We start from the raw sequence: 27,827 nt of genomic DNA on the forward strand, positions 1-27,827 counted from the left end.
AGAAAATAAATGCATACAATAATACTCCTAAGGAAGCAACTGGGTTTACACCGTTTTTCCTGATGAGAGGAAGAGTGTGCAATGGGGTTATCACGCCGAAAATAGGTGAATGGAAAGCAGCAGCGGTAGAAGCAAGACAAGTCTGTGAGAAAGAACTCAATGTGAGAGAGAGCATACTGAGTAAACAATTGAAGAATAAGGCTTATTCTGACAATATCAGTCGTGCTAAGGATAAAGTCATAGTACCAGGTGATTGGGTGCTAGTGAGGAAGCCTGGTCTGGTTGCTAAAGGAGAGTCTAAGCTTAGCAGGCCATTGAGAGTTGATAAAGCAACTGGAGGAGCTGTGCTAATTGAAGGTGATGGGTGGCGCAGCAAAGATGATATAGTAAAACTGAAACAAGGTCAAGAACAGATCATAATGAGAAATGCAAGAATGGAGGAAGGAGCTCTAAATGACAGTGTCCTAGAATGGGATGACATGAGCAGTAACCTAGATGGGTCACACACCAGAGTCAGTCGAGGAACGTCTGATGTTTCAGACGCAGGTTTTGGTGGTTTCTCTTCCAGTCCCGTGGACACTACTTCAGTGCGGAATGGAACTGGGGGAGACAACTGTGAGGAAGACAATGAGTGTAATGCAGCAAGCAGGAGTGATATTGAGGGCAATGCAACTGAACGACATATTTCTAGGACGGGCAGAGTGGTCAAATTGCCCACCAAGTTTAAAGACTATATTATGGAATAGTTCTGTTTTTGTTATGAAGAAAGGGAGATGTCGTACATGTTAGTATGTTTTTCATGTTTACTGTGCAGCGTCACACCTCATTACCATGGTAACACCTTCTGTATATAGGTGACGTCACTCGCATGCCGTGACAGATGACAGCTGATACTTGTTAATGCCGGTTGTTATCCCGCTACCGCGGGTCCTTGTTGGTAATAAACGTAATCTTAAACATACACCTTTCTCCATGCTTTATTGGTGTATGCTACATGGCGACGATGGAAAGGTAACCTTGAAGATTCAGGCCTGAAGCACTGCACCGTATGCAGACCAAGAGACGGTTTACCTGTCACTGCAACTATTTCAGCTGACATCCTAGCCGAGTACTGCTTTCCCGATTCCTGTGCCTATGCTGAAAGTCTGTAATTTTTCACTCGTTCTGGTGAGACTGTATCGAATTTTATTCTAAATTGCGCTTTGGCTATGTTGTCAGACCCACGCTCTGGAATTTCTCTGCTCGCGCTCTGACTCTGCTCACGAGCGTTCATTACGCTGTTCATGCATGCGCATGATTTTCGTCATCGGAGCTGTCTCACTCGCAATGCCTGACAAGCGTTTCCAAGCAACGCTTCGCAGTCTGTGACGCTTCGCGCTGAGAGCAACTCGTTCCACGTTGCTTAGCGCTGACGTCACAAGCGCTGTTGCTTGGCACCAGATTGCTGTTTATGCTCCTAATTTTCGCTGGAATAGAATTTCAAATCAACACGAGTGTTATTATTAATGATTACAGCTTCAATTTTGAGTGCATTTATCGTCAATCTTCGCTGATACACACAGCATTTGGTCATTAGGGGCCCGATGTAGGTAGGCATTTACCCGTCGGTAACGGCCGAATTCGGCCGTTACCGACTGGTAAATGCCTTTTCCTATGTAGGGGGCAGCATTCACAGAATCGGTATTTTTACCGATTCTGTATTTACCGAATCGGTAAAATTACTGAATCGGTAAATACAGACTCGGTAAAAATTCTGAATCTATAAATGCAGATGTAGGTGGCACTTTTAAGTGTGTCACAGGCCCTTTAGAATTCGGTATTTACCATGTAATACTATTGCATGGTAAATAACGAATTCAGGTGTACATGCACATCTGTGCATGTACACCTGTGCCATGTGACACACAGACATGCCCTTAGGGCATGTATATGTGCCACATGGCACACAAGCCTGGAATTGGGGTGCTACAGGGTGTCAAAGTGACACCCCGTTCCCCCTTGCAGGATTCGGTATTTACCGATTCGGTAAATACCGAATCGGTATTTCCCATTGATTCCTATGGGCTTCAAGGCCATTAGGAATCAATGGGAAATACCGATTTGGTATTTACCGAATCGGTAAATACCAAATCTTACAGATTCGGTAATTGTAAAATAAAAATTACCTACATCTGCCTCCTTCCTATTTATCTACTCTTAAATACCGAATCGGTAAAATTCGGTATTTAAGAGTAGGTAAATCGGAATTACCTACATCTAGCCCTAAATTAGGTGTCATCAATATTTAACGCTGACACACAAAGCATTAACACATAGCATTTTTGGTAGTTTATTTGTATTTATTTATTTATTTTTACAACATCATTATACGTTATAGACAGATGGAAACCTTCAATGCTCCTTCACCAGGGGAACCTCCATTGGAATGGAAACATTGGAAAGAGGGTTTTGAAGCTTATTTGGAAGCTATGGGAGGTGATGACTACACAGATAAACGCAAGTTAGCTACTTTAAAACATTCTTTAGGAGCTGAAGGAAGACAAGTATTACGTCATCTACCCCCAATATCAACAGACAATTCCACTGATGAAGCTGTTGATGTCTATGAAAATGCTATTAAACAACTTGACAAACAATATTTTAAGAAAATGAATGAAGTTGTGGCTCAACATAATTTATTTGGGTTGACAGCAACTAGCAAATAAACCCATTGATAGATTTGCCAAAGATTTAAGAATTTTGGCTGCAAAATGCAATTATCAAAATGTTCTTGATCAAATGCTAGGAGATCAGATGGTACACCACGTTGCAGATGCCAAATTACAAGAGAAGTTACTATTTGCACAAGATTTAACTCTGTCTAAAGCACTTGATAATGCCCTTCGTTTCGAAGACATGAAGTTGGGTATGAAGGAGTTGTCAGAAAAAAAAAATCTTTCGTCCGAAATTCACATTGTTAAATAAAAATGTTGAAGACAAACCTACCACTTCTGGTATAAATCCAGAAATAAGAGAGTATGTTTGTTATAAGTGTGGATTCCCAGGACATTTGGATTCTGATAAACGTTGTCCGGCGACAAGTCAAGTATGTAGATATTGCAAATCTAAAGGTCATTATGCCAGGATGTGCAGAAATAGAAATAAATTTAGGAATAAAAATATAGGAATTAATAATTCAAAGTCAGAAAGAGTTAAGAAAATTACCAGTGACATTGATGAATCTGAATATTTGTTAGCTGTATACGAAATTTATGAAACTAACAAAGATGCACCATTTTGTATGTTACAAATTAGTAACAAAGATATAAAAGTCATGGCCGACTCTGGTGCAAGACATACTTTAATTGGTGATGAGTGGTTAAAAGAATTTCATGACATATCATTGCTTCCACCTGACATCAAATTAGTAGGGTATGGCAAGAAACCAATTGATGTTTTGGGTTATTTTACTTCTGATTTGAGCTTTAAAGGTAAAACTATATCGGCCAAGGTTTATGTAGCCAAAGAGGGATCCTGCCGTTTGGGTTGGCCACAACAACGAGATTTAATGATCACTTTGGATCCTAACCACCCCGATCAAGTATTGGGCTATTCTGATTTGAATGCTCAGGTCACTAATGTCATCAAAACTGATTGGGAGAAATTGTTTCCTAACGTATTTTCTTCTCATTTAGGATTATTGAAAACATTTGTTGACAAGATCATATTAAAACACAATGCCATACCTAAGGTTCATAAAGTCAGGAACATACCAATATTATTAAGAGATGCTGTTAAAAAAGAATTGGAAAGACTTTGTCAATTGGATGTTATAGAGGAGATTGAATCTTCCGAATGGCTTTCACCAGTAAACCATAAACCTAATGGCAAGGTTAGATTATGTGTGATTATGAGAGATCTGAATTCCAATGTTTGGGTTGACAGATATCCCCTACCCAATATTGGAGAGATGTTTGCTACACTTAAAGATGCTACCATATTTTCCACGTTAGATTTATCTAATGCGTATCATCGGATTGCATTACATGAGGACAGCAAGCATCTTACATCTTTTATTACATCTGAAGGTGCTTTTAGATATAAAAGGATGCCCTTTGGCCTAGTTTTAGCTTCCTCAGTATTTCAGAGGGTAATGCACAAATTGTTCAAAGATGTAGATAATGTTTTGTATTTTCAAGACGACATCTTAGTTTTTGGGAAGGATGTGAAAGAGCATGCAGAAATTTTACACAAAGTTTTGTCGATTTTACAGGACAATGGTTTCACTTTAACTAAGGAAAAATTTAAGTTTGGCATGGATTCTGTTGACTATTTAGGCCATTCAATTAGTAAGAATGGTATTTCCCCTAAACAAAATCTAGTGAAAGCAATTGAAGATGCACAAAACAAAGATCAGCTGAGGTCCTTTTTAGGCTTAGCTGAATACTATGCCAAATGTATCCCATTGTTTGCAGACAAAACAATGCATATGAGAAGTTTAATGAAAAAACTTCAGATGTTTACCTGGGATTTAAATTGTAAAAAAAAGAATTTGATTCTCTAAAGAAATGTATAGCTTCAGCACCTGCCTTATCTCCTTTTGACACATCCTGTAAATCTGTTATCTTTTCTGATGCAAGTAATGTGGGTATTGGTGCAGTGCTTATGCAGAATCAAAAACGTAATTTTGTCACCATTGCATTTGCATCAAGACTTCTAAGAGGTGCAGAAGATAAGTATTCCACTCTTGGAAAAGAAACACTTGCTTGTTGGTGGGGTATTGAGTATTTTCGTAAATATGTGTATGGTACAGAATTTTGTGTCAGAACTGATCACCGTCCATTAGTGGTTTTGTTTACGACTAAAGGATGTGGAAAGGCAACAGCTAGAATTGCTAGATGGCAATATAAGTTACAAGATTTCCATTTTAAAGTGGAATACATTCCAGGAATAAAAAATGTATTAGCTGACTGTTTGTCAAGGTTACCGATTAAAGATGACAATGTTGTCATTGATGATACTGATTATGAAAAGGCTATATCTATATGTGAAGTTTCTAATGGGTGTATAAAGGAGGACCAATGGAGAACTTCATGTGAAACTGATGAAGATTTTAAGAAAGTTATATCTTTTGTCAAGACTAAATGGCCCAAGAAAGCTGATGTGTCTCAAAGCTTGTGACCTTTTCCTCAAATTGCACAAGATTTGTCCATTCAAAATGACATCCTGATGAGGGGTTTGCAATTAGTTGTACCTCGAGATTTTAGGGAAATTGTTTTAGACATGGCCCATGAAGGACATCCGGGCATGTCTAGTATGAAGAGAAGAATTAGGAGTGAATTTTGGTGGCCTGCTATTGATAGATGCATTGAAAGGAAAGTTAGATCTTGTATTGAATGCAGCATCAGTGACAAATCGCAGAGAACCTTGATTTATCATCATGCTCCCATTTCAAGACCTAAAAAAGGTGTGGGAATGTTTGTCATTGGATATTGCTGGACCTATGAGTTTTGGTCCAAACCCAGTTTATGCCATTATTTTAATTGATCAACTATCTCAATGGCCTGAAGTTAAATTTGTTTTTCAGGTTACTTCAAAAGTTGTCATTCAGTTTTTGAATGATGTTTTTGAGAAGGAAGGTTTTCTTGTGTCAATTCAAACTAACAATGGGGTACAGTTCGTTTCTGTGGAAATTAAGTCTTTCCTTGAAAATCATAGCATTATACAAAAGCGTTCTTCTGTATACTATCCCCAGAGTAATGGAATTGTAGAGCGCTGGATAAGAGTATTGAAAGAAGGTTTGCAACTTGCTTTAAGCAATGGTAAGAATTGCTATGATGCTGTAAATAAATTATTATGGAAATACGGGAATACTCCTAGAAGTGAAGGATATTTATCACCTTTTGAAAAAATGAGAGGTAGGAAGAGTTTGTGCAATTTGAGTCAACAATGGATGAGAGATTTAGTGGTCAAAGGCAGTGAAGTTACCAAAATGAAGACCAAACTATCACAGGTTTTGGATAATGATTCTAACAAATAGTCACAGGTTATGGATAATGATTCTAACAAGTCTTTTTCATGTCCCATAAATGTTGGTGATTGGGTACGGGTAAAAAAGGGTAGATTTGTCAGAGCTGGTGAATCTCGTTTTTCTGATTCTATAAAAGTGGTCAGTGTTGGGAGACAAGTTGTGGAGTTAACTGATGGGAATGTTTGGAGTTTTTCAAAAGTTGTGAAAGTTTCCAATGGGAATAATAATTGGAGAAAGAGTCATCAATATTCTTCCAATGTTGGGAGAAGCCAATTGAATGCAAGACAGAGACATGTACCAGCATGGTGTAAAGATTATGTCATGAGTAAATAACTTCCTCTGTTACAGTGTATAATTTTGTGCTTTTAAAGTTTTATTTATTTTCTCTGACATTCCAATGTTATTTATTGTTAGCTTATCTAGAAGATTTTTCCTTATTTCAACATTGTGTTTGTATTAGTTCTGTTAATGTTTTCTTCAAAGAAGGGAGATGAGTTCTTTAACGGAATCTGGAACACGCTGTGAGTGGACCAGATTCCACAGAGGGACAGTTAGCTCAGGCCTGTTAACAGCTTATCCTGTTACTTCCCACTTATTTAATAAATAAGTGAACTTACCTTTGAATCCTGTCATCATTTGGAAGGAAACATTATAGGTGGCTTTCGGCGTGTCTTTTGAGTGAGCGGGTGTTAAGTAGAATGCAACAGAAATGGCCGGGTCCGGTTCTTGAGGGCCGTGCGGTCGGTAGGTCTGGTGTGCGGAGGCAGGAAAAGACGCAGTTGCGGCAGGTGAACAGGCCTTTGGTTTTCTTTAGTGATATGAGGTGGCAGGCAGTGGAACGTCAGGGGTTGAGAGCGGGGTGAAGATATGGGAACCAGGGGCCGAGGCGCTGTGTGCTGTCCAGACGTGGACGGTCGCAGACGGGCTTGCAGCCTCCAGTAAGTACTGTTGGGGAGGTGGGAGCGCTGGACAAATGGGAGGTGGGAGGTGCGAAAACAGCACTTGGAAGGGGTTGGGGCCGCGGGGAGTGAGCAGCAGCGAGGGTGGGAAGTGAGAAACTGGAGTGAATGTGAAGGTTAGAAGTGAAAAACAGAGGCAGCACAACGTAAAAACAAAAAAGGCAATAAAAAAAGAAACAACAGTAATAGAAAAAGAAAAGAAAGGAAACAGCAGCAGAAAGAACAAGTCAGGTCCTGCAGCTCCAGGAGGGCCTTGAACTAGGAGCCAATGGCTCAGGAGGGCAGACCAGTAACTGGTGGAGCTGCGCGGCAGGGAGAGCAAACACATGCTGGCAAGGTCAGTGAGGTCAGTGCGTTACATTGAACCTGGATCGTGTCGACATCCCTTCGCCCTTCACCACGACCTCCATGACTCCCTTCAGCGACAGTGGTTCTGTGTCCCCTGTATGTATATACTCTTTCTTTTGTCAAAGCTAGTTGAGTCTATAGTGATCTTGTCAAATTGAACGGAGTCCATGACATTGACGGAGCCACCAGTGTTGATCAGCACTTTGACTTGGTTCCCCTCGATGTCGACGGTGCACATCGGTGGGGGTCATTTGCGATTGTCTTCTCTGCCTGTGAATGATATAGTGAATACGTCATCATCATAATCGGGCAGCTCAGGGTGTTGGCTTGACTCGCGGGGCTTTCATCATCATCCTCTGCTTGCAAAAGCTGTTGCAGGGTTGTGCTCCCTTTTCCTCGCTAACTAGTACTCTTGGTCTGCCCCCTGCTCTGACACACTTTGACAAAATGATTCATGAGCCCACACCTTCAGGATCCCTTCCCTTGTGCTGGGTATACAGTGGGCGTTTGATGCGTCAGGCTGCAGTTGCTGCACCCCTTCTCTGGGGCTTTGGGTGTGTTTTCTGCACAGTTTCGGGTCGTTGGATGGCATCCACCGGCTATTCTTTTTCCTTGACTACTTGGGCCGTGTTTGCCTGTTGTGCCCCTCTTGTTATTGCCACCTCCATGTCCTGAGCCCTGCTATCTGTCAGCTCATGGAATCGTGCCAGTATCAATATGTTGTCCAGGGAGATGCCTGGATGATGCAATATGAGCTTCCTCAGTACGGTCACATGCCAGCCCTAAATCAACTGGGCCCTGATCTTGTCAGGTTGGTTGAAATCGGCGTGTGTGGTCACAAATATTTGGAGTCTCTCATAGAAGACATCCATGGACTCATCCTCTGCCTGCCGGGCCTGTACCTGGCCCTGGCATCTGTTCCTTCCACTGCTCTCCTGCAGAAAACCCAGGTGAGCCTCACACCTGAGACTGGTTTCGGGGTTTTACCCCTCATCAGCCAGGATGTCTTGAATCCAGTGGCACAGTGAGCCCGGGATCCACGTCTGGGCATTCCGGCGCACTTAGAGCCAGAAAGCAAAAGACACACAATTGATGAAAGGAATTCAGAATAAATCATAACATTCACCCCAGTCAAGAGATCTTGCTTAAATCCATCATTTGTTTGCTCACCAAGCCACCCCAGTTCAGACATGGCCATATGCTAATCAGTCTGACCCTGTGCCTCATGGGAACAGTCCAGCCCGAACTGCCACGCCAGGTCTTCCCTGGACCGGAAACAAGCTTCTGAGGACCGGTTTCAGGGTTTCACCCCTCATCAGCCAACAGAGGAGTGTGCGTAGTGCGTGTGGTCTGCTGGTGCAGGGTTCAGCTTCTAGTCAGACATTGAACTTGCCATTTGCTTGGGCGTCGGGCGACCTCACTGACTCTGCTTTTCAAACCTTGCTTAGAAAGCTTGCTGAATTTTTAACTTTAACAAACATTCCAGGATTGGTGTTAGAATACTAAGTAAGTCTCCTGGACTATTTAGAGGCACAACTCTTAGGAGTTGGGCACTGAGGTAGAAATTGAAGTCTACTGGTCAGTCAGAACTGGAAAGACAGCTGATGTCACATGTCGTCCTCATGTTTACCTCAAGATCCATTTCTTCCTGTGTGGCCACCATCAAGTACTGAAAAGGAAAAAGAAGTGCAGGTGCAGTGTCCATTAACAAACAGCCATGATTTGATTTGTTTTAGCTGTAGAGATATTTGAAAAGGAGGTTCAAATTCAGACTTTCGATACTCCTCCATTTCTTTAAATAACTTGACGTAAACTTATCACCCCCCTACTCTGTTTCGCAGAGGTCGGATATGTTTGTGAAAAGTTGAAATCGATGATGGTGCGAAAGGTGATGATTTGTTTCAAGGGACAGAATCTAATAAGTTTGTCCTTGTGGAGATCCAGGGGTCTCATCTTGTAGGATGAAGGCTTCAGTGAATGCTGTGGCTATTCAACTGGAATGGATTCCATAATGTATGGTATAGGTGAATGCTGCTGTTGCCCTCTTTAGGTGATGATGTTACTTACATGAGGACTGGCGCACGTGCGGCCGTGTGGGGGACCGGTAGGTTTCTACTAGCCACACAAGGGAGGCTCATTGAATGGCATGGGCACGCCCTGCCTGCCATTCTTCTCAGGCAAAGAATGTGACTGGCCAGTAATAAGGGTGGGCGTGTCTGAAATGTGCCTCAGCAACACTGGTCTTTGAGAATGGGTCAGAGTAAGCGCTGGAGTCTATGGAAGAGGCCAGCCTGTTAGGGAGGTTGATTCATCCAGACGTTCTTCCCTTTGGGAGTATGGTCTGGAAGAGATTCACAATGAGATCAGACACAGTGGGGACCCCAAGAGAGGAACAGTGCACAACACGTCCCACTATAGTGCTGGCGAAGGTCCCCTTGGAGAAGGTACCATGGGTCCCTGGTTCTTCTGAGCAGATTATACAGATAGTCACAGACCAATGCCGTACATCTTTCAAATATATATATATATATATAGTAAATATCTTTTTTATCACATTTCCAGATGTCCATATCAATCAATGTTTTTCCGTAATGATAAAATAATATGCACTTAACCTGACATCTATTAATAAATTCACAAGATGCTAAATTAATTTATTTTGGCAAAGTCTTTCTGCAAATTCTTGAAAGCTTCTTTGATGTCTGTACACACTTTGCATTTATGTCTTGTCATACAAAGACCATTCTTACTTTTTTACTCATATTTGAAAATTTGGTGGTTCCTTTAATTTCCAATAATTGGTTATTATTGACCTAACAATTAGTGCAGCAATCAATCACCAATGGTGAGCCCCGCTTGAGGTAACCACTAAATGCTGAGAGCAGGCTAATGCAACTGATATCACAGGTGTTATTTTGATTTGCAGTGTATGCATTATAAAGGTTACTACCTTTCCCAAAAATATTACAAACTGGCACAATTTTAAATCATATGCTTGCAATTCCCAACTCCCTTACATACAGTGCAGCATTTTGTTAAATTTTCATTACTTTTTTGTAAAAATACTGGTGTGTGGTAGGCCAGCAGCCATTGGGCTTACATGTGCATTCTTCTGTAATCAGCTCCACATACCACAAAGGTATTGTAGCGAATGTATGACAGAATCCTGCATGCGTTTAGTACACATGCCTTCACAACTCCGGCATTAAAATGAACGTGTCGTTATGACCCGTTCCTTTAGCGCGCAAGTCGTTACAAAGACATGTCTTAGGGAGGCGCTGGACTTTAGATTAGTATCCTTTACTATTCCAACTCCAGTCTACACAACAGTAGGTAAGGTGTTGGACTTGAAGTCCCACACCGCTTCCCCCTAAAGCAAGTTTATTTAACAACTTCTGTGCTAAACGAATGCGTGGTAACAACATGTTTGTTCTATTGCTGTTGCTGTGAAGGCACAGCGTGATTCTGGCTTCATTTTAAATGATGTTTCCCATTGTAGCTCAAGGCTTCTTCCCAACACTTGTGATTGGTCAATAGCCCTCTTTCTTTTTCAGAGCGATAAAATACGGATGAAGACTTCATCTGGTGCAGGCGTGGATGGATGATGGTCTGCTTCTCTCGCACTCTATAAAAGGTTCAGTACATCACTTCATGGTTGGGAATGGACGGTTTTTCCGATGAACACAATATTGAAATTGGGCTTATTTGAAAGTAAAAAGTTTGCAAAGTTGAACTATCTCTGTGGGAGTGATTAAGGTGGTTTCCATTAATAAATATGGTGTTAGCAATGGAAGAAAACTATTTTAACATGGTTCATGGCACTTTATCCAGTAGCGGCTGGCATTGATCACGGGTGGGAAGGGGCAGGTGCAAGGGGTGAATGGAGAAGGGCAGAGTGAGCATGACTGGAATGGGTGGCCCAATAGGGCCGACAAGCCAATCTTTGCGCACTCAGGAGTGGGTAAACCACTCCTGCCCTGCCCTGCCCTGCTCAAAGAGCCACCCGCCCACCCGCAATGCACAAAGCAAACATTAAATGGCAATAGCTTTTAGTTATTATCATTTTATGTTTTGGCTTTCTTGCACTGCGAGAAAGCAGTGGGGCGACGCACCTCCGCCCTAGTGGAGGAGCCGCCCCTGACTTAAACCCGGACTGTGTGTTCTGAAACATACACTCTGCCTCCTTAAAGGTGAAGTGAAATATAGAAGAAGAAATAAGCATAAGCCTGGAGTGAAGGACAATGATGGTTGTGTCATTGTTTACCAGTGGATGAAATCACACAACTCAAGAGGTATAGGGAAGTTGTCAGAGAACAGAAATCCGCTATGAATATTGAGCCCTGCTACACTTATGCCTCTTCCAATATGACAGGTCTCCTTTTCTGTACTAGTGGAAGGCTCCCTGAAAGACTTCTCAATAGCTTCAACCTTTGTATTTTCCATAGGAGGAGCTAACATCAGTCTGTTGTCATTAAGAAGAGAGGAATTAGGGCAAAATTTGATACTTTGTGAACAAATGGTTTATGCTCAGTAGAGAAGCACACAATCGGCCAATCAGCAGGAACCAGTGTGGGTTTCCGTAACGCACTTGAAACTTTTGTTTATCATGTAAGGTAGAGCCACCATAGTCACATGGAGTGGATCACGTCATGAAACAGGCCACACATTGCCACGGAGTGAGAGTCTTGCGTTAAGAAGGCTTAGAGTTGAACATCAGCGGCATGAGCACAATCAGCAAGGGCTTTCTGGAGCATGTGCCGGGCCCCTTCTGTTTGATTGTCCCACGCCTTCCTGCAGCCAGCTTGTCTACCCAATGGTGTTGGTCGCTCCTGGTCTGAAGACTGCAGTCTCAAACAACATGAGCTGCACCGGCAGAGGAGCTGAAGTCTGAAGGAAGCAGTAATCCGGTAGAAGATAATATGGGTGTCGTTCTCGTACGCGGACGACACCCAGATTATCTTCTCTCTTTCAGTGGCGAGGACGGCTGAGACTTCCCCCGTCCAGCTGGGCTTGGGTAAAATTGCTTTGTGGATGCAGGCAAATTATCTCAAGCTCAATGAAGAGAAGACAGAGGTCTTGGTTTTGGGGGAAAATAAAGATCTTTGGGGCCCCTCAGCACTGGCCTAGTGAAATGGGTGTTCTTCCTCAGTCCTCCCGCCAAGTTCGTACCTTGGGCTTCATCATCAATGATTCATTAACTATGCAACATCAAGCTGTTAAGGTGGCTGCTACATGTATTACGAACTTGAAATGGCTAAAAAAGATTATTTGAATGTTGCCGGGGCATACCCAGAGAACCGTAGTCCAGGTGCTTGTCACCTCGAGACTGGAATACGGCAACATTCTTTATCTGGGGACTAACAAAGAGGTGGCTAGTAGGCTGTAGATGGTTCAGAACCCCCAGTATCTGCTGTCCTTGGCTTATCCCTATGTGCCTTGCCGTTGCCTTTGCTCATCCACTCAAGGGAAATGTCCGGTGCCCAGAGTTAGACTATGTCGGATGGGCGGTCGATCGTTCACCTGTCTTGGTCCCTCCCTATGGAACTCTCTCCCCGTATCAATTCGTAATGAAACTGTGTATGTCCAGTCCTGAAAATCCTTAAAAAAAACATGGCTTTTTAACCAATAATTGTTAAGCTGATATCTGTTCCTCGTTCTGGTTGGCACCGGGAAACTCTTTTTGGGTAGCTGTTGCACCTTATAAATTAAAAGCAATAATAATAATGATAATCCAGGACAAGAAGACTCTGTCGACCAGCCTTGTGAAGCAACTGTTTGGCAAACCAAGTCTACAGTCTTCACTGAGAAGGGGTATCGCGCTTCCTCACAACGTTCGTATTTTGCAATGTTGTCTTCTGGCCCTCTCTGCTTCCGTGGATATGCAGATTCTGACCTAACATCCGACTTGTCTATCCACAATAGGAGGAGTGTCAACAATGCACCTAGTGGGTTTCCGAATGTTATTCTAGACCCCTTTCACAACATCATGTCAGGGGAGTTTTGTTTGTTCCCCATGGGTTAACATCTCAACCTTTGTTTCCAATGGAGCTCCCAACATTCCAATGTTCTAATATGTATTTCACCACTTCTTTACCATATTCCGGCGTTTTCTGTGGAAAGGACTTTCCCAAGTGGAAAACACATTTACCACCTCCTTGGAGTAGGTGATGCATGTGTGCAGGGCATTATGAAATGACCTTCCTTTGGGTGGCATGGGGCAATGCAGGTCAGCGAATGTAAGGGAGAGCACTCCCATGCAGCACCACAGAGCAGAGGAGGAGGAGGGGGTACAGTAGCTGCCTGCAGCACCCGCAGTTCCACCCCATGTTCTGTGTCCAGTGACTCCAGACCTATAATTATTTGGGCTGCAGATCATGGACTCAATATGTTAAATCCCAGAGACACTGGAAACCTTAGAATGATCCACAGCAGCATTCAGGCGGCTCATGATGTAGGCCCCCGTCATAGTGTCCCAGCACTCCAGTCGTGTGTTTTGGTGTTGGGAGGGCGACCATCCAAATGTGGTGGAAAAGTGTTAGCTTGATCCAGAGTTTGTGTAAATCTTTTCAATTAGCCTTATGATGGTTTTGCTTGTTTTATCTTTAATTATTGTTCTGGAGGCAATGGCACAAACATTTCTTTATTCTTTTTAGCATGACAAGAGCACTTTAGTGTCCTATATGGAATAAGTTAAATGTATACATTTTCACACAAATTAGACAGAATCTCAGAGGAAGCAATATTTTGAGATAAAACTGTATATGAAAATAGTCTATTTTATCGAGGCAATTTGTTTGATGTAACTGTTTCTTAGGGGTTTTAATTAAAACATGCAGTATTGCTGTCGGGCTAGATTGCATAAGAATATTGAATTTGATAGATCAATTTCTGCAGTCACATAGGTCCCTCCTTTCTTTGGGATAAAACTACGCAGTGCCTCAATACTCATGTCCTCTCAACCATTTTAAATGAGACTTGGACTTAGTAAGACTCAGTAATGGAAACAATTGGCTCCGGAATTTAAGCGATGCATAGTTTCAATGTTAGTGGTGTTATGAAAGTAATGACCACCTTCAAGCATTCTAATTACTTCTTTGCTGTTACACAAATATCTACCTGAGAGTAGGTTTTTATTCTGCTAATCTTTTCTGCCGTAATAATTCATTTTTAGGTAGCGCTTGCATGTATTCAGGATATGGGCATTAAGCTCCACCAACTTTCTGGCCATCTTTTTATTTTGGGTCCTGTGACTGTCCTTTGTAAATGGTGGCTTTTCATTGGTCAGTAGGCTTACTAGTCCCACATTAGTACCTCATTTTTTCCTGTTGTAACCTCCCATAAGGACTGCCTCTGTTACATGTGTTTTTACTCTGTATGTTTTATTTACAGTTGGTGAGCACTATTTCCTTAGTAACTTTTTCCTAGCTGTTGTTGCAGGCCACGTATTTTCCTGCCTTAGCCAGGCACACAATCATTATCTTTCAAACACCCCCCCCCACCCCCCGCTCCATGGCCGTGTACATGGTATCGCTGTATGTTTTTTTAAACAGCCTGGTGTGCGGTGTTATATATTAATAATAATGGTGGCCTCGTGCCTTTCTTTTTCTTCTACTTGGCTGCCCAACTACATTTTTCAATATTAAGTGCTTTTTTAAGGAGTGAGGCGTGCTGTGGGCTTCATCTTCAACAATGGTGGCTGCCTGCCTGTGTATACTTTTGGGCAGCTCACCCAATTCTTTTTTTTCAAAGTTCTCAGAAACAGGAGAGTTAGTGCTGGGGGCTCCAGGGAAAGGAGTGGAAGACGCCCCGTGGAAGGCAGCTGAGTTCCCGGACTGGCAGCCTGCGGGTTCTTGCTCAGACCCAGTCTCCATGAGCAAGGCCTCACTCGCTCCTAATCCGGTGATGTGCCTGCTTACTCCTGGTACCTTGCCGCTTTCAGTGCCAGGCCTTTCTCAGTCTTACTTCTGTTCAAGGCAGGGCGTCAATCTCTCTGCTCTTTGCAGTAGGTCTCCTAATCCTCTGCTCTACTTTAGCATGAGTGGAAACAGCCAAACAACAAAAACGTCTGTTACGCGAATGCTTCAAAACCTTAAAAAAAACACGGTTTCACCAATTTACTGGGTTTTGCTTCTGGATAGTGCACATACTTGGCCACACAGCATCCCTGTAAACATGCGTAAACATCACATCTACACAGACATCCTTATCCTCAAACCCATTCCGCATAAATCTACTACACATAACACATTTTGACATCTTATCATAACATGCCACACATCTCAACTCCAAACACTTCCACACAGCATGATTACACTCCTTGCCACACAATTACAAACCAATAACATAAACTATACATAATTCCACTCCACTCCAAACCACATAATTAGACTCCACACAACACAATTCAACTCCATATAATTTCACTACTCATAATTACACTCCAATCTACATTTCAAACAACATATTTACTCTGCACAAATATCCACTCAAATCCAAAACACATAATTACACTCTACAAAAATAATAAACTTTGCAACATGCCACATAATTCCACACCATAAAATACTACTCCACACCATGCCACATAGTATCACTGCAAACCATGCCACATAATTCCACACTCGTATGCCACTCTGAGGCGTGCTACTCTGAGGTGTGATTCTGAGGTGTGCCACTCTGAGGTGTGCCTCTGAGGTATGCCACTCTAAGGTGTGCCACTCTGAGGTGTTCCACTCTGAGGTGTGCCACTCTGAGGTGTGCCACTCTGAGGTTTGCCTCTGAGGAGTGCCTCTGAGGTGTGCCACTCTGAGGTGTGCCACTCTGAGGTGTACCCCTGAGGTATGCCACTCTGAGGTGTGCCACTCTGAGGTGTGCCTCTGAGGTGTGCCACTATGAGGTATGCCACTCTGAGTGTGCCACTCTGAGGTGTGCCACTCTGAGGTGTGCCTCTGAGGTATGCCACTCTGAGTGTGCCACTCTGAGGTGTGCTCTGAGGTGTGCCACTCTGAGGTATGCCACTCTGAGTGTGCCACTCTGAGGTGTGCCTCTGAGGTATGCCACTCTGAAGTGTGCCTCTGAGGTCTGCCACTCTGAGGTATGCAACTCTGAGGTGTGCCACTCTGATGTGTGCCACTCTGAGGTGTGCCTCTGAGGTGTGCCACTCTGAGGTGTGCCTCTATGAGGTATGCCACTCTGAGTGTGCCACTCTGAGGTGTGCCACTCTGAGGTGTGCCTCTGAGGTATGCCACTCTGAGTGTGCCACTCTGAGGTGTGCTCTGAGGTGTGCCACTCTGAGGTATGCCACTCTGAGTGTGCCACTCTGAGGTGTGCCTCTGAGGTATGCCACTCTGAAGTGTGCCTCTGAGGTCTGCCACTCTGAGGTATGCAACTCTGAGGTGTGCCACTCTGATGTGTGCCACTCTGAGGTGTGCCTCTGAGGTGTGCCACTCTGAGGTGTACACAAAGGGGATGAGTTAGGAGCATATGATTGTGAAGTGAAAAGTAACATCTGCCTCTGCCAGTGAAACTGAAGAAACCTCCTGTGATCCTGACAACTCGGGATTGCGAGATAGGCGTCCTTGAGACCTTACCCCTCCCTCCAATACCCAGAGATGCACAATGACAACATCGAACAAACTGATTGAAGCCCCTCAAGTTTATAAATAGGTGAAATCAGATGTTTTTCTTCCCGACAAAAAGTCACACTCCTCAGGGGAAGGTTGCATTGGCTGATCTGTCTTCCCCCTGGGTTGCCATCTCACTCCTAAAACTCAGTATTTCTCTCACTTCTATGTAAATCTCTGTTCCTTCCCTGATGGAACACATTTTTGCCACTCTGTCGACAAACGTGTGACCTGAGGTAGGTGCCTATGAAAAATAAAAGTACGGATGCCTGCGTGCTGCCTGGAAGTGCACAGTAGTAAAACTTGAGGCATGCATGTCGGGGTTCAGATATCCTATCATCTTTAGCCCCCTTCCTTCGCTGTTGCAGAGACTTACATCACCCTGGTCCATAGAACCCCTGGGGTGATCTGGAATTCTTTGTAAGAACCAATAGGGGAGGACTTCCAACAGCAATAAAACCACAATTCTTATAACCTGATGAAACAAGCTGCATTTATGAATAACAAACGACCAATCAACAATCTCTCTTTTGGCATTACCCAATCCTCTTCTTTCTTTGCACCCTGGCGGTTAACTTCCTTTAACTTCATGGTACTTATCCAATCACTCGCCCAGGCTTCTTTCTGCTGCCTGCCTGTCAAATTCAAAACATGAGAATCTGCATACCAGATTATATATAAGTAATCCAAAATATTTAAATTTCTGTACAAAACATCAAAAATATTGGGAAGAGTGAAATCCACTAACAAGTACGCTTTTTGAAAGGTTACTCATCACTGCAGAAACAACATTTGTGCCTAGTTTCAGCCTTCAATCTTCACAGCAGAATGCACATTTAGGACTGTGTCTCTCAAAGTAGCTTGAAGTTTACTCTCAAACAAAAAGCCACCAGATGCCCCTCCTAGTCGAATGTTTCCCAAAGCTTGAAGTGCCCAGACCCGCTACCACATGACCAGTGGTAACAGGGATTAGGATCGGTTTTGTTTCTGTGTGAGGAGTTTCTGGTGGAGCGTCTCTCAGAGTCAAGGAACATCTGCCGACAGATGTAGGGTACTGATGCAGAGGAGCAAGGAAGGGCACACATCTGGGAACACTGGGTAAAGCACAGGAACAGGATAGAGAAGGCAAAACAAGTGAATACACATGTGGTCTTATTCACAAGGGTAAAGGTACACCAGAAGTCTGACTTTGCTCCTTTTTGGTATTCACAAAGGTAAGGTTAGACCACAAGTCTAGCTTTACTAGTAGTAACTTACCTTTGTGAATACCAAAAAAGACATAAAGGTAGACTTTTGATCTAACTTTACCTTTGTGAATCAAGCCCATGGATTGTAACCTATAATGGGCAAGCACACTGGGGGGTCACCACCAGGGTTGTACACAGGTAAAGCTCAGACCTTCCAATGGCAACAGGGACCATCAGTGTGACACTACAACCCACATAGAAAAGAGGCAGCAGGAGCGATTCTGCATCCGGACCCCGGGGCACCACCAAGGAATGTACTTACACACCTGCTACGTGCCATTCTGAGGTGTGCCACTCTGAGGTATGCCATTCTCAGGTATGCCACTCTGAAGTATGCACTCTCAGGTATGCCATTCTCAGGTATGCCACTCTGAGGTATGCCACTCTCAGGTGTGCCATTCTCAGGTATGCCACTCTGAGGTATGCCACTCTCAAGTGTGCCATTCTCAGGTATGCCACTCTGAAGTATGCACTCTCAGGTATGCCATACTCATGTATGCCACTCTGAGGTATGCACTCTCACGTATGCCATTCTCAGGTATGCCACTCTGAGGTATGCCATTCTCAGGTGTGCCATTCTCAGGTATGCCACTCTGAGATATGCCACTCTGAGGGCTGCCACTCTGAGGTGTGCCTCTGAGGGCTGCTACTCTGAGGTGTGCCTCTGAGGGCTGCCACTCTGAGGTCTAGTTGAGAGTCCTAAGAACATTGGAATGTCACACTGTCTCAGTTAAGGCACATAAGTCTACACGTGACACACAACAAAGAAGGGGGCAGGAATTACCTGCTGGAAACCAGGCACCAGCCACTGCATAAAGGTAATACACATATACACTAGTGAGGACAAAATAGAACATGTGCCAGACACGAGCGCCCAGGAGGAGAGCAAGCGATAGATGGGAACCCAAGAGCTGTGGCAAATAGTCAGGGGCAAGTTATTCTAGGAAAAACTGGAGAACAAATGGGCAAGTCAAGCACAAGGATTCTAGGAGCTGTAACAAGCAAGAGACTGGAACTTCAAGGGAACTAGAGACTGCATAAGGGTCACTGAGAGAGGAAACACAAACAAACGAGGACACTGAGTAACTGATACAAGAGCTATGCAGGGCTGCTCTGGGAACCGAAACTGGCTATGGCAAAGAGCTCGGCCGGCCCGAGGGGGACGAAGGGGGGGGGGGGGGGGGGGCTAGCAGAATAAGCAAGGGAACAGAAGGAACAAACTAGGAAGAGTTAGAAAGGGAGCAGCTCAGGGGCTGCACCTGACTGTAGGAAACAGGCAGACAAGGGAGTAAAATAAAAGCAAAGCAGGTCTGGGAGAAACCTGCAGCAAGCTGCCCAGGACAGACAGGACACAGACTTTGGCTGAAGCAAGGCAGGAACATGACAGGAAAACAAGCAACAAGAGGTCCGGAACACACACGAACACACGTCAATGCATGAACAAGGAGCGTCAGCAAATGGGTGCTTATAGGCACTTCCAGATAGCAACAACCTGGAGGGAGTCACAAGACCATGCTGCACAAGACTGGTCACAGGTGTAAGAATGTCCCACCCCTCACATGTCCCGCAGGGTCTCCTGGCCAGAAGCTGGCCATCAGCGGTCCAATGGCGATCCCCAGGAGTGGCCGCTGCCTCTGTGGAACGATTAAGTGAGTTCAAGATGGGCAGTAGAGGGAGCCGCGTGCTGCAGGCAGGTAATCCAGGTAGTCAGCCACCAGGCAGTTTATGGCCCCAGATTCTCAGGAGTCAATCTGCGGTCCCTCCTATCCTGATGGCACTGCGCACGGGCAGTCCCTCTGGCTGCACAGAATGCTGTACAGAAGCGACCTGCCGCGTCATGGCCGAGGGACAGAAGATCTCACTGCCTTGCTGCCCAAGAAGGAGGCAACCGGGCACTCTGGGGTGAGAGCAATAGCCTCCCAGATTAGGTCTCACTGCCCTGCCCTATTCAGTGAAAAAACAGGTACGGTGGCCTGGCACTGACACAAAGCTTTAGCAGGCAGCAGCCATCTTGGTCGGCTCCTAGCTCTGCCTCAAATAAATATGTTCTAATTTTTAAAAAAATTATTTACCAAAAATATATCTTGCAGTGTTACATATGTAGATGTTCTAATATAACATTTGTATTTGTTTGCAAATGCAAATTAGTAGTGTTTTCTTTCTTTGGAATACAGTTATACTTACAAAAAAAATAATATTAATACTAATTAAAATTTTAATGTGTGAGTTTTTTTAACAAAGTTTGAGTTTTTTTGTATATACTATAATACTGGAATCAATATTTTGAATAAAAAACAAAATAAAATAATAAAAATGCAATATTTTGATGTCTATTCTCTGATGTTCAATATTTATGTATTTACTATAGTTTCAATCACAATATTTTGTCGGTGATATTTTTGTCCCTAGCATTACGCATGATGAAAGCAGATATTGTGGCATACAATATTTTACTGTGATCATTTTGTATTGTGATAAATATGTAGTCAATATTCTGACATACATTTGCCAAAATGGATGGGATCTGAAAATAGGGCTAGAGGTCCACTGTTGATGGAGCAGACATGGATCCATCTAGGACAGAGGTCTTCAAACTTTTTGATGCCGAGAACACCTTGTAAAACTGTTTTAGGCTTAAGGACCCCCTTCCAACAAAAGTTTCTAGAAACTGGTACTCCTCATCATCAACAACTATCGACAACCATAAATGCGCCTGTTAGACCGCATCACATCCATCCATCCATCATTCATCTACCCACACTTTCACACATCCATCCATCCATCATCCATCCACCCTTTCATCCTTCCATCCATACATCCATCCTTCATCCATCCACCCTTTCATCCTTCCATCCATACATCCATCCTTTACCCATCCACCCTTCCATCCATCCAGTCACCCATCATTCATCCACCCACCTTTTCACACATCCATCCATCATTCATCCATGCAACCTTTTATCCATCCATACATCCATCCTTTATCCATCCACCCTTTCATCCATACATCCATCCTTCATCTATCCACCCTTTCATCCATCCATTCATCCATCATTCATCCACCCACCTTTTCACACATCCATCCATCCATCATTCATCCATGCAACCTTTTATCCATCCATACATCCATCCTTCATCCATCTACCCTTTCATCCTTCCATCCATTCATACATCCTTCATCAAGCTACCTTTTCATCCATCCCTTCACCCATCATTCATCCACCCACATTTTCACACATCCATCCATCATTCATCCATTCAACCTTTTAGCCATCCATATATCCATCCTTCATCCATCTACCCTTTCATCCTTCCATCCATCCATACATCCTTCATCCACCCTTTCATCCATCCATCCACTCATCATTCATCCACCAACCTTTTCACACACACATCCATCCATCCATCCATCATCCGTCCACCCTTTGATCCTTCCATCCATACATCCATCCACCCTTTCATCCTTCAATCCATCCTTCATCCGTCCACCCTTTCATCCTTCCATCCATACATCCATCCATCCACCCTTTCATCCTTCAATCCATCCTTCATCCGTCCACCCTTTCATCCTTCCATCCATACATCCTTCCATCCACCCTTTCATCCATCCATCCACCCTGTCATCCATTCATCCACTCAGCATTCATCCACCAACCTTTTCACACACACATCCATCCATCCATCATCTGTCCACACTTTCATCCTTCCATCCATACATTAATCCACCCTTTCAGCCTTCCATCCATACATGCATCCTTCATCCATCCACCCTTTCATCCATCCATCCACCCATCATTCATCCACCCACCTTTTCTGTGCCTCTGTCATGGGGTGGGGGGAGGGGGGTCAGTATCTCTCTGCATCTTCTTCCTTCTTCTCCCTTGGGAGGGCACCTCTGTGCCTTCCTGCTGGGAGTCGGGGGGGGGGGGGGGGTAGACAGGCTGTAACAACATCTCACCGTACAGAATAGACTCTGGCACATTTCTCGGGCACAGGCGCCAGGTATGAGGGCTCATGGGACTTGAACCAATGATTTATGGGACGTGTCGGAGAGAGGGGGGGGGGGAGAGGACCTTTCATGTGCTTTACTGGCGGGACCCACAGCTCCAGGAACTCAACGTCTATTGAACTCAAAGGGCTACAGCCTCCTCCCCAGCCATCACCCCCCCCTTGTGTATGTGAGCCCGGCTGAAACAGCTTCAGGGACACACAAAGCCACACCGAGTACTTCACAGGTCTTTAAAAGACCTTTTACTTGTTAATGAGGCTTTGATGTTTTTCCTCCCTCGGTGTGATTTAGGCCTCCACCGTGATCACTCTCAATCAGCCCGACGCCACTAAGGCAAACCACACAGGAACTGCACACTCTAACAGAATCTGCAACCCCCTTCCCAGGATTCCAGCCCCCCCTTGGGGTCGCGCCCCACAGATTGAAGACCTCTGATCTAGGAGCTTGTGGCCCACACGCCACCCTCTAAATAAGGCCACAATGAAATACAATTAATAATTGTTAACCCCTTAGCTGCGGGCCTAATTGCCCTGCTGAGCGGGGAAAGGGGGGGCGCGCATGGCGCCGCCGTGCTTGTGACTAGCTCGGCTCGTCACGCTGCACGGTGGCGATGTGCTCATGACGAGCGCTCGTCATGACCACGCCCGTTTTCGAACGATCAGCACAGCAGGGAAATTATCCCCGCATGCGAACGTTGCGGCGGTTATGACGAGCTAAGCTCGTCATGAGCACAGCACCGCTGTGCCTCATGACGATCTGAGCTCGTCATGAGCACGGAAAGTGTTAAAACAAAAATTAATTATTGGATGTACTCCCTATTTCATGTTACAAACACTCACACCTGTGCTGGGTGATTGGTTTCACCCTCCTGAAGTTACCAAGTACCCCAAGGCAGGTCTTCTTCCTGGGACTTTGTTGGAAATTACCATCTTTCGTGTGGAATTTGACCAGATTGTTTCCTTCACTGCTCTATTTCTGATCTGGAACCATTTTGTTGGCTTTTAGGACTCCTAATAACCAGTGGTAAAGTTCTTGTGTTCTCCCTTCCAAACATGATAAAATTGGTATACACCTAATTGGCACATTTCATTTACTTCCAAGTCCCTAGTAAACTACAATACCTGTGCCCAGGGCCTGTCAATTTAATTCTACACGTGGGCAGCAGCACTCATTGTGCCATGCACTAAGGTACCACTGTACAATTGTCTCAGGCCTGCCACTGCAGCCTGAAGTGTAGTTTTAAAAGTGCCATTTCGACCTGTTAAAATAAAACCTTTGCCAGGCCTCAAGTTTCCTTTTTAATACTTATAAGTCACCCCTAAGATAGGTTATAGAGGTTCTAGTGCAGGGTAAAACGTATTTTAAATGTAAGACACGTGTACTTTGATTTTACATGTCCTGGCAGTGAAAACGTCCCCTAATCGTTTTTCACGGTGGCAAGGCTAGCCTTCAATAGACTAACACTGGGTTACCTTATTATATTTAAGACAAATTAACTTCAGTTTGGGAACAGTTAGAGAAATACCACTTCCGACTCATTAGAACTGTAATTTCAATTCCTCTTTATTGGTAAAGTTGGATTTTAACTTACTTTTCTTTTAAATACTACTTTTAGAAAGTTGGGGCAGCAAAAAACAAGATGGATGGAATGGTTGAATTTAATCTCGGCCAATGGCAGTTCAGGCTGAACTGTTCTCCATGAAGCAGGGTCAAGACTGATTTGCATACGGCTGGCTTCCAAATGAAGGAGGCATGGTGTGCAAAGGAAGGATGGACTCGGATGCAGCTCTGAGTAATTGCCAGTGGCTGAGATTATTCCAAGTACCCCATCCATCACTTTTTGTATATCACCCTAAGTGGCACGGGTATGCCCAGACATGGGTCCCGTCCCGTGCAGCCTGTGTCATTGAAGCCCAGCTATACCTGGCTGATGAGCCCTAACCAGGGCAAAACCAGCCCTCGGTTGCTTTTGTTCTGGTCCACAGAGGACCTGGCCTGGCAGTTCGGGCTGGACTGTTCTCATGGGGAACAGGGTCAATACTGACTTGTATATGGCTCGGCTCAACCTGAGGTAGAATGGTGTGCAAAAAAAAAAATATGGACCTGGATGCAGCCCTGAGTAGTTACCAGTGGCTGAGATTAATTCAAGCATTCCATCCATCACTTTTTGTGTACTTTTGTGTGTCACCCTAAGTGGAATGAGAATGTCCAGACATGGGACCCGTGCACACCGGGTCACTGAAACCAAGGTATACCTGGCTGATGAGCCCTAAGTAAGGTGAAACAGGCCCTGGGTTTCTTGTGTCCCGGTTCAGGGAGGACCAGACTTGGTAGTTTGGGCTGGACTGTTCTGTTAGTAGTAGGGTCAAAACTGATTTGCATATGGCTGGGTCCAAACTGAGTTGGCATAGTGTACAGAAGAATGATGGATTGGGTTTAGGGTGGACCGAATTTGCAGAGTTTCACTCCACAATATTTCACGGAGTTCCAATGGGCGGAAAATATGCCTGTTGCACTGCTCGTACTGCAATTTAGCACCAGTAGCGTGAACAGCATTGAAAAATCTGCTTGACCAGCACCATGCCGTGCACAAGAGCGTGCACCGATTTAAGTTGATTTTACTCCCTCTGAAGTAGAAAATCTATTCAAGCGGCAGCAAATCTACTCTAGAAGCAGCCCTCTGACCACACTCAACGGGCCAGACAACTGGCATTGGAAAATTTTGCTATTGACAGCCAACTCTCGCTTGTATTTCTGGAGCTTGTGGGAAGAAATTCTGCCATGCGGCGATTGGCTGAATTTGACCAGAACTCCACATTACAAGAGTAATGCAGAGTCGCCAAATTCCCCCAAATCCGTGGGCAGAATGAAAGATTCCCCCCACACCTAACCGGGATGCAATCCTAAGTAATTAGCAGCAGCTGAGGTTAATTCAAGCATTCCATCCATCACTTTTTTATACTTTTGGGTGTCACCTTAAGTGGAATGGTTATGCCCAGACGTATGTTCCATGCACAGAGTGTCACTGTAACCAAGCTCTATCTGGCAGATGAGCCCTAACTACGGCGAAACTGGTCTTGGTTTGCTTGTGTTCCAGTTCTGGGAGAACCTGGAGTAAGATTTTGGACAGGACTGTTCCCATTGGAGCAGGGTCATGACTGATTAACATATGGCTGGCCCTAAACTGATGTGGCATGGTGCACAAAAGAATGATGGACTGGGATTCAACACCAATTAATCACTAGTGGCTGAGATTAATTCAAGCTTTCCAATAATCACTTTTTGTATACTTTTAGAAAGTTGCCATTTTTCTGCCCAAACCAAATGTGCCTTTCTGCAAGTGTCCAGGGGCACATGACTGTTAATGGCTGTCCTGCGGTTTGATGTGGACTCCTTCCAGACAGGGGGCAAAAGGGCCTAGGATGTGCCGAAGGGTGTTCATCTCCTTCGCAGTATGGCCTGAGGGCTGCACTCAGCCCCTTCCTGAGATTCAAATGGTATCCTGAGGACTGGATGCAGCCCCATCCTGACTTCAGAAGATGCCTACCTTGTCACTGGCAGACACATCCCACACCTGAGCCTGCCTGCCCTTCGTTTCACTAGACAGACTGGAGCCAAACACAGGGGGCAGAGTAGAAGAAAGGAGTTTCCCCCACCTACAGTTGCCACCAGGTATAAAAGTGGCACCATCAGAAACTGAAATCAGAACACTCCTGGAATGAGAAAATTCAGAAGGACTACCCTGATGTCCGAAGAAGAAAGGCGGGACCTGTTTGCCTTGAACCAATGATCTCAGAAGGCAGCTGACCTTCTGTTTGAGCTACACCATACACAACAATCTTCCAGAGCCCCCTCCTGCTCTCTAGCTGACCAGCCCCAACTGGACCTGACTTGGTCCCCTCTGGTGGCCTCTGAGGGAGGGAGTCCTGACCCCTCCAAGTGCTGTCTTCGATGATTAGGGTGACACCCAGAGAGTCTGCTGCCCTCCTCAAGAATCTACAAGGTGATTCTGCATTCTCTACTTTGGGTGGCAAGATATTATTCATGAGCAGGCACCACTGGCTCTGCAAGACCTCTGTCTCACCAGTTTCACCAGTTTGAAGTAAATACTGAATCTCTCAACCCACCCTTTGGCCTTCCAGAGATGCTCAGCTTCACCAGCAGAAGGGGCCATTTGACCAGAGAACACTTTACAAATTGCTGATTCCACCCCAGGCTGGTAACAAGACTGTAAGACATTTGGTTATTAGTTGAGGGGAGTGAGAACCAACCTCAAATAATAATGGCAATCCTTGGCAAGATGAGCCTCAAAATGACTAAACAAACATGTGCATAACCCTCTTGTAGCTTGGCACAAAAGCAGTCAGGCTTAAGTTAAAGGCAATGTGTAAAGTATTTATGCAGCACTAAAACATTACTAAAGTGAATACAGAACACAAGGAGAATCCCAAAACAATTCAGAAAAATACAGACTATTTTATTAAATAAAATGACAGCAAAACAACAATTAAATTGCTAGAATCAGAACTATGAAGTTCTAGGGCCCGATTCACAGAATGAATTTAAGACTCAATCCTAAACTCACCACTATTTTGGTATTCACAGAATGCACTTACTACTTTAGGTATTCACAGAATGAATTTACTACTTTTGGTATTCACAGAAGTTAGGATTTTGTCTTAAGTCTGTCTTAATTCTGTCTTAATTCTGTCTTAAGTCTGTCTTAAGTTTGTCTTAAGACAGACTTAAGACAAAATCCTAACTTCTGTGAAAACCAAAAGTAGTAAGTTCATTCTGTGAATCCAAAAGTAGTAAGTGCATTTTGTGAATATCAAAATAGTAGAAAGTTTAGGATTGAGTCTTAAGTTCATTCTGTGAATCAGGCCCCTATAGTTTTAGGTAAAAATATCACCAACAGAAGCGAAGCTCCAACTCAGTAAAGAAATTCAGTCCGACTGCGATGGAGGGCTGGTCAGTACGGGAGAAAGTGCAGCCCGCTGGTGTTGTACCCTTCGTCCTCCATGCAGGGGATACGTGGCGCTGTGATGCACGGCCCTGCGTCACGCTGCATGAGGTCCGTTGAGCTGCTGACCAGTGGCAGCGTGGTGCTTCGATGCCAGGTTCTTCATCGCCCTGAGTCAGGGCTGGTGCAGGCACCGATCAGGAGCTGAGCAGTGTTGCAAAGCATTGCCCTGTGCTGCTCTGCACCGCTCTGTGTCAGATTTGGTGAAACCTTCAGATCAGTAGGGAGGAGTACACTCTGACGCCAGCCAAAATTATATATTTTTGCACCTGTGAACCATGGGGTCACCATAGATTCAGTCCTGTGGTTCAGGTAAGCGCTGCAAAAATCTGCCACTTGACACTAAAGAAGAACAGAAAATGCTCTTTCAGTTTTGTCAGCAGGAGGAATCTGAATGTGGCACGTCTGCGCTGTGGCCACTAGAGGACAGCAGAGAATATGAAAAGTAACTACTTGTTTTAATCTAAAACGTAAGTAATCGAAGAATGTTAGCGGAAAATAAAGTAGAAAGTGTCTCATTAACCCCTTAATTGCTGCCGTCGGCCGATGGCCGACGGCACACTACCTCCCCAGTGCAGCTGTCGGCCATTGGCCGACGGCATTCCACC

This window comes from Lissotriton vulgaris, chromosome 1_2 (genome assembly GCF_964263255.1).
Source record: "Lissotriton vulgaris chromosome 1_2, aLisVul1.2, whole genome shotgun sequence".
Lineage (NCBI taxonomy): Eukaryota > Metazoa > Chordata > Amphibia > Caudata > Salamandridae > Lissotriton > Lissotriton vulgaris.